The sequence below is a fragment of the Rhinoderma darwinii genome, unplaced genomic scaffold (assembly GCF_050947455.1).
Source record: "Rhinoderma darwinii isolate aRhiDar2 unplaced genomic scaffold, aRhiDar2.hap1 Scaffold_664, whole genome shotgun sequence".
In the NCBI taxonomy this organism is placed as follows: domain Eukaryota; kingdom Metazoa; phylum Chordata; class Amphibia; order Anura; family Rhinodermatidae; genus Rhinoderma; species Rhinoderma darwinii.
The window spans coordinates 62,224-71,112 of NW_027464221.1; positions in this window are offsets into that span (position 1 = coordinate 62,224).

Genomic DNA, 8,889 nt, shown 5'->3' on the forward strand with positions numbered 1-8,889 from the left:
AAGAGGGATAGCTAACTAACAGGTCTTTCAGGGCGTTCGACAGACCCAATCTAAACTGGCACCTAAAGGCAGGGTCATTCCACCGAGAAGCTACACACCACTTCCTAAAATCAGAACAATACTCCTCAACAGGTCTCTTACCCTGACGTAAGGTCACCAGCTGACTCTCGGCAAAGGCAGTCTTGTCAGTCTCGTCATATATGAATACTATACCTAAATGGAGGACACCAAACAGTTCCCTTGAATATCACTGGTGAATAGCCCTTCACAGTGGTGTACGGGCTCTTTCGGGAACCGGGCCACAGGCCCATAGTAAGCATGGTGGTAACGGTGAACCCGCTGAATATGCAACAAAACCTATAACTTGGAGTCTGACACACGAAAGATAAATTTAAAACAGTGAAAGTTTACTGATCAAATTAACTTCCCCCAGACGAAGGCTTCCGGGCCGAAACGCGCGTCGGGGTGGACGCCAGTCACATAAACCGGGAGATGGGTAAGAGTACTTCTTACATATTGCGATGTGTATATACTTTTTGTTATTCTCTGTAACTGCGTATGGACTGCTGTCCTAGATATATTATGAAGAGTAACGACAAAGTGTACACATCCTTGATGCATTTATCTCCTAGCACTTTGCATTTATATATATTGGCTGTTTGCATACCACCTTTTTATCATGCATTGTTACTTGACATAGGTGTGCTCAGTCTGTTCACATAGTGCCGCTCTGTGACATATGTTCTGGTTGTCCATTTTTCTTTTGTGGTTATCATCTCTATGTTTTTATATATGTGTTTTAATTTGATCAATAAACTTTCACTGTTTTAAATTTATCTTTTGTGTGTCAGACTCCAAGTTATAGGTTTTGTCTCGTCATATATGAGCCCGAGAACAGAAAAAAAATCATCAACAGAGGAAAGTTCAGGGGCGTCAGGAGCCAAGGAGAAGGCCCATTCTTGGGGCCCGTCCTGGAGCCGGGACATAATTATACCCACTCGCTGGCTCTCAGAACCTGAGGAGTGGGGCTTTAAACGGAAATAGAGCCTACAACTCTCCCGAAAGGAGAAAAAGATCTTCCGGTCCCCTGAGAACCGGTCAGGCAACTTGAGGTGGGGTTCAAGAGGTGAGGTGGGGGCACTACCTGGGTAGCATCATGCTGGTTGCCCCTCTGAGCCAGGGCTTGGACCTGTAGGGAGAGGCCCTGCATTTGCTGAGCCAGGGTCTCAAGGGGGTCCATAGTTGTGTCAGGGACAAGGGTAGAAAAGGTATATGGGCATGTGATTATGTAATGACGGGGAAGTGAGACAGACAGATGAGCCCTAATCTACCCGCCACTCAGTCCCTGCCTACTTGCAACGGCCCGTCCTAGGCGACGGCGTACAACTGGGCGACGGTCCCTATGCTCAATAAGTGCACGACAGACAAACAGACAAGGGTACACAGAAGCTAAGGGTAATGGGGCAGTTGCCCACGGCAACACCATGAGCAACAAGAGTAGTGAACGAGCCGAGTCAAACCAGGAGTGTACGAGTTACCAAACGCAGAGCAGGAGAGTAGTGAACGAGCCGAGTCAAACCAGGATTGTACGAGGTACCAAACGCAGAGCAGGAGAGTAGTCAGTAAGCCAGGGTCAATATGAAGCAGGGACAAATAGTTCAAGCAGCAGCAGCAGAGCCAGGAAACAGGAGAATCACAGGCAAAGGAGGACCAGGAAGTGAAGGTATAAATAGACAGAGGGCGGGACCTAGCTCCGTCTGGCCAGGCTGTGATAGGCTCTCCCACTCCTCAGCCTCCCAGCCTGATTGGTAGAAGGAGGGGTCACTCGATCAGACTTAGGAGCAAGTGCAGACTGACTAACCACGGGTGTCGACACAGAAGCTGTGTCTGGCAGATCCTTTACAGTAATTTTTAATTTCACAACATAATTCCATTAAATTCATTTAAAAAAACGGTGGTGTCAAAAGGCTCACTATACCCCTCGATAAATTCCTTCAGGGGTGTAGTTTCCGAAATGGTGTCACTTTTGGGTGGTTTCCACTGTTTTGTCCCCTCAGGGCCTTTGCAAATGTGACATGGCACCCCAAAACCATTCCAGCTAAATTTGAGCTCCAAAAGCCAATTGGTGCTCCTTCCCTTCTGAGCCCTGCCGTGTGTCCAAACAGAAGTTTATTACCACATATGGGGTATTGCCGTGCTCAGAAGAGTTTGCTTTACAAATGTTGGGGTACTTTTATCTCATTTATCTATTGTGAAAATGGAAAAATCTGAGCTAAAACTACATTTTATTAGAAAAACGTAGATTTTCATTTTCACGGCCTAATTCCACTAAATTCAGCAAAAAAACCTGTGGGGACAAAATGCTCACTACACCCCTTGATAAATTCCTTCAGGGGTGTAGTTTCCCAAATGGGGTCATTTTTGGGTGGTTTCCACTGTTTTGATCCCTCAGGGACTTTGCAAATGCAACATGGCCTCCGAAAACCATTCCAGCAAAACTTGAGCTCCAAAAGCCAAATAGCGCTCCTTCCGAGCCCTGCCGTGGGTCCAAACAGCAGTTTATTACCACATATGGGGTATTGCCGTAATTGTGAGTAATTGCTTTTCAAATGTTGGGGTTCTTTTTCTCTTTTATGCCTTGTAAATATTGAAGATTTCTACATTTTATTGGAAATTTAAGGAGATTTAAAATTTTACATCCTAATTCCACTAAATTCAGCAAAATACCTGCTGGTTTAAAATGCTCACTATACCCCTTGATAAATTCCTTGAGGGGTGTAGATTGCCAAATGGTGTCTTTTTGTGGGGTTTCCACTGTTTTGGCACCGCAAGACCTCTTCAAACTTAACATGGTGCCTAAAATATATTCTAATAAAATGGAGGCCCCAAAATCCACTAGGTGCTCCCCTCTTTCTGAGGCCGGTGTTTCAGTCCATTAGCCCACTAGGGCCACATGTGGGTATTTCTAAAACCTGCAGTATTTGGGCAATAAACATGAATTTGCGTTTCTCTGGTAAAACCATCTGTGTTATGGAAAGAAATGAATTAAAACAGATTTTCTTAAAAAAATTGGTACATTTTCTAAATGCTGTTCCGAATACCTTGAGGGGTGCAGTTTTTAAAATGTGGTGTTTTATAGGGGGTTTCTAATATATAAGGCCCTCAAAGCCACTTCAGAACTGAACTGGTCACCGAAAAAATAGCTTTTTGTAATTTTCTTGAAAATGTGAGAAATTGCTGCTAAAGTTCTAAGCCTTGTAGCGTCCTAGAAAAATAAAAGAATGTTCAAAAAATTATGTCAATCTAAAGTAGACATGTGGGAAATGTTAACTAGTAACTATTTTACAAGTAGATACATTTAAATGTACAAATTTCTTTGCACATTTTCTCAAAATTTTGGTATTTTTCACAAATAAATACTGAATGTATCGATGAAATGTTACCATTAACTTAAAGTACAATGTGTCACAAGCAAACAATCTCAGAATCCCTTGAAAAAACAGAAGCATTCCAAAGTTATTATAATATAAAGTGACACATGTCAGATTTAAAAAAAATGGCCTGGTCCATTAGGTGAAAACAGGCTGTGTCCTTAAGGGTTTCGACATGCCATTATAAACCCATTACTGATAAACCAACTCTTGACCCATCCTGCGCTGCTAACTACCGACCAGTCTCTAATCTGCCCTTTATCTCTAAACTCCTGGAACGCTTGGTCTACTCTCGCATTATCCGCTATCTCTCTGCTAACTCCATTCTAGACCCCTTACAATCTGGTTTCCGCACTCTACACTCCACAGAAACTGCCCTTACTGAAGTCTCAAATAATCTCCTGATGGCTAAATCTAACGGAAAATACTTTCTAATTCTTCTGGATCTCTCTGCAGCCAGTGACACTGTAGACCACAAACTCCTACTGAACATGCTCCACTCTACTGGTCTTAAGGACACGGCTCTCTATTGGTCTTCTTCCTATCTCTCTGACCGCTCATTCACTGTGTAATTTGCTGCTTCTACTTCTTCTCCTCTTCCTCTTGCTATCGGGGTTCCTCAGGGATCAGTCCTAGGTCCGCTCCACTTTTCTCCATACACAGCCCCTATTGGACAAACCATCAGCAGATTTGGCTTCCAGTACAATCTCTACGTTGATGACACCCAATTATATGTCTCTTCCCGTGACATCACCCCCGCTCTAATACAAAACACCAGTGATTGTCTGTCCTCTGTCTCTATCATCATGTCCTCCAGTGATTGTCTTTCCGCTGTCTCTCTCATCATGTTCTCCAGTGATTGTCTGTCCCCTGTCTCTATCATCATGTCCTCCAGGGATTGTCTGTCCGCTGTCTCTATCATCATGTCCTCCAGTGATTGCCTGTCCACTGTCTCTATCATCATGTCCTCCAGTAATTGTCCTCTGTCTCGAACAAAATCTCCTCCAGTGATTGTCTGTCCGTTGTCTCTATCATCATGTCCTCCAGTGATTGTCTGTCTGCTGTCTCTATCATCATGCCCTCCAGTGATAGTCTGTCCTCTGTCTCTATCATCATGTCATCCAGTGATTGTCCACTGTCTCTATCATCATGTCCTCCAGTGATTGTCTATCGGCTATCTCTATCATCATGCCCTCCAGTTAATGTCTCTCAGCTGTCTCTATGATCATGTTCTCCAGTGATTGTCTGTCGGCTGTCTCTATCATCATGTACTCCATTGAGTTTATGTAAGCTTTCTCTACCATCATGTCCCCCAGTGATTGTCTGTCCTCTGTCTCTATCATCATGTCCTCCAGTGATTGTCTGTCCGCTGTCTCTATCATCATGTCCTCCAGTGATTGTCTCTCAGCTGTCTCTATAATCATGTCCTTCAGTGATTATTTGTTCTCTGTCTCTATCATCATGTCCTCCAGTGATTGTCTGTCCTCTGTCTCTATCATCATGTCCTCCAGTGATTGTCTGTCCGTTGTCTTTATCATCATGTCCTCCAGTGATTTTCTGTCCGCTGCCTCTATCATCATGTCTAGAGATGAGCGAACCGGGACAACCGAACCCGGTTTCGGTCCGAACATCGGGAAAAGTTCGGTTCGCAGCGAATCCGAACTTCACCGGGTTCGGCCGAACCCGTTTTGACCAAACCCGGTCAAAAATATTATACAAATCGGCAGCCACTTGTCTCTATCAATCACTGATAGAGAAAAGAGGCTGCTGATTAAAAATAAAATAAAAAGCATTTCATACGTACCCGGTCGTTGTCTTGGTGACGAGTCCCTCTTCTTCCTCCAGCCTGTGATTGGCTGCAGAGGCCGCGGCAGCCTGTGATTGGCTGCAGCGGTCACATGGGCTGTATCGTCATCCAGGAATGTCGGGCTGGATGTCGAGAGGGACGCGTCACCAAGGCAACGGCCAGGAGACCGGACTGAAGGAAGCAGAAAGTTCTCGGTAAGTATGAACGTCTTTTTTTTTTTACAGGTTACTCTATATTCTGATCGGAATTCACTGTCCAGGGTGCTGAAACAGTTACTGCCGATCAGTTAACTCTTTCAGCACCCTGGACAGTGACTATTTACTGACGTCGCCTAGCAACGCTGCCGTAATGACGGGTGCACACATGTAGTCACCCGTCATTACGGGGCCTCATGCACACGACCGTAAAAACACCCGTTATTACGGGTCGTAATTACGACCCGAAATAGCGGGCCCATAGACTTCTGTTAGCCACGGGTACCTTCCCGTTTTCTCACGGGAAGGTGCCCGTGCCGTTAAAAAGATAGAACATGTTCTATTTTTTTATTTTACGGGCCGTGCTCCTATACTTTATAATGGGAGCACGGCTCGGAAAAACGACCGGCTGCCCGTGGCCGGCCGTGCTCATCTCCTGAAATACTCTGTGCTGCCTTACACTCTGTGGACAGGTCAGGATCCTGTTACTTTTAAATGCTGCTAGGGAACCCGCTCGATCCACTATATAAGGCTGCGCTACAGTGCAGCATTTAAAAGAAACAGGATCCTGACCTGTCCACAGAGTTTAAGGCAGCACAGAGTATTTCAGGAGATGAGCGTGCAGATTCAGTGCTGCTGTGAACTCTGCTCTTACCATTACGTAGCTCTCAGTCTGTTACCTCTCCTCCACTCCTGTCCTCAATAACACCTTCACATGATGGGCAAGTCACCACGTAATGGTAAGAGCAGAGTTCACAGCAGCACAGATTATTTCAGGAGATGAGCGTGTGGATCTTGTGCGGGGTGGTGACTTGCCAATCATGTGAAGGTGTTATTGAAGACAGGAGTGGAGGAGAGGTAACAGACTGAGCTACGTAATGGTAAGAGCAGAGTTCACAGCAGCACAGAATCTGCACACTCCTCTCCTGAAATACTCTGTGCTGCTGTGAACTCTGCTCTTACCATTACCTGGCTCTGCTGCTCCTGCTATTACTATTGACCTTGCTTAATTTTGACCCTGGCTTTACTGACTAAACTCCTGCTCTAATAGGAAATAGGCAAAGGACAGCAGGAAATGAAGGTATAAATAGACCGAGGACGGAAGCTAGAACTGTCTGGCCAGGCTGTGATAGGTTCTCCCACTGCTCAGCTTACCAGCCTGAGTGGTAGCAGATCGAGTCACTCTATCAGACCTAGGAGCAGATTCAGACTGATTAACCTCTCATTACCCCATTTGGTAAGATCCCCAGTATTCCAGTTAAACGTGGGATTATGCAACTGCAACCAGGGAAGGCCTAAAACCAAATCGGACGATAATCCCTGCATCACCAGTACAGAGCACTTCTCCAAATGAATGGAGCCAACAAGGAGTTCAAAAACAGGGGTATGCTGTGTAAAATAACCATTAGCAAGTGGAGTGGAGTCGATAACCACTACCGGGACAGGTTTAGGCAAATCAATCAATGGCATAGCTAGAGACATAGCAAATTCCACAGATATAATATTAGCAGAAGACCCTGAATCCACGAAGGCACTGCCGGTAGCAGACCTACCCTCAAAAGAGACCTGAAAGGGATGCAAGATCTTATTAGGTTTCATATTTACGGGAAATACCTGTGCGCCCAAGTGACCTCCCCGATGGTCACTTAGGCGCGGAAGTTTTCCGGCTGCTTATTCTTACGCCTAGGACAGTTGTTCAAATGATGCTTGTCATCCCCACAGTAGAAGCAGAGACCATTCTTCCTGTGGAGCTCTCTACGTTGTTGGGGAGACACGGAGGCCCCGAGTTGCATTGGTTCATCCGAGTTTTCCGTGGAAGAACGAAGCAACGGAACCTCGGGAGCCATCATGGTGGAGCCAGAGGAGAAAGCACAAAAACGTTCAAGTCGTCGTTCCCTGAGACATCGGTCAAGACATACCGCTAAAGCCATAACCTGATCTAGAGAGTCTGAAGAGGCATAGCTAACTAACAGGTCTTTCAGGGCGTCCGACAGACCCAATCTAAACTGGCATCTCAAGGCAGGGTCATTCCACTGAGAAGCTACACACCACTTCCTAAAGTCAGAACAGTACTCCTCAACGGGTCTCTTACCCTGACGTAAGGTCACCAGCTGACTCTCGGCAAAGGCAGTCTTGTCAGTCTCGTCATATATGAGCCCGAGAGCAGAAAAAAATAGATCAACAGAGGAAAGTTCAGGGGCGTCAGGAGCCAAGGAGAAGTCCCATTCTTTTGGCCTTATACCCACTCAATGGCTTCCAGAACCTGAGGAGTGGGGCCTTAGATGGAAATAGAGCCTACAACTCTCCCGAAAGGAGAAAAAAGTCCTCCGGTCCCCTGAGAACCGGTCTGGCAACTTGAGGTGGGGTTCAAGAGGTGAGGTGGGGGGCACTACCAGGGTGGCACCACGCTGGTCGCACCTCTGAGCCAGGGCTTGGACCTGTAGGGAGAGACCCTGCATTTGCTGATCCAGGGTCTCAAGGAGGTCCATAGTGTATCAGGGACCAGGGTAGAAAAGGTATATGGGCCTGTGATTATGTAATGTCGGGTAGGGAGACAGACAGGTGAGCCCTAATCTACCCGCCACTCACTCCCTGCCTACTTGCACGGCCTGTCCTAGGCGATGGCGTACAACTGGGTGACGGTCCCTACGCTCAATATGTGCACGACAGACAAACAGACAAGGGTACACAGAAGCTAAGGGAAATGGGGCAGTTGCCCACGGCAACACCGTGAGCAACAGGAGTAGTGAACGAGCCGAGTCAAACCAGGAGTGTACGAGGTACCAAACGCAGAGAAGGAGCGCAGTCAGTAAAACCAGGGTCAAAATGAAGCAAGGTCAATAGTAATAGCAGGAGCAGCAGAGCCAGGAAACAGGAAAGAATCACAGGCAAAGGACAGCAGGAAATGAAGGTATAAATAGACCGAGAGCGTGAGCTAGAACCGTCTGGCGAGGCTGAGAAAGGTTCTTCCACTACTCAGCTTACCAGCCTGAGTGGTAGCAGATCGAGTCACTCTATCAGACCTAGGAGCAGATGCGGACTGATTAACCACGGGCGTCGACACAGAATCTGTATCTGGCAGATCCTTTACAGATTGTCTGTCCGCTGTCTCTATCATTATGTCCTCCAGATATTGTCTGTCCTCTGTCTCTCTCATCATATCCTCCAGTGATTGTCTTTTCGCCGACTGTATCATCATGTCCTCCAGTGATTGTCCGCTGTCTCTATCATCATGTCTTCCAGTGATTGTCTGTCCTCTGTCAGTATCATCATGCCCTCCAGTGATTTTATGTTCTCTGCCTCTATCATCATGTCTTCCTGTGATTGTCTGTCCGGTCTCTTTCATCATGTCCTCCAGTGATTGTCTGTCAGCTGTCTCTATCACCATTTACTCCAGTGATTGTCTGTCTGTTGTCTCTATCACCATTTACTCCAGTGATTGTATGTCCTCTGTATC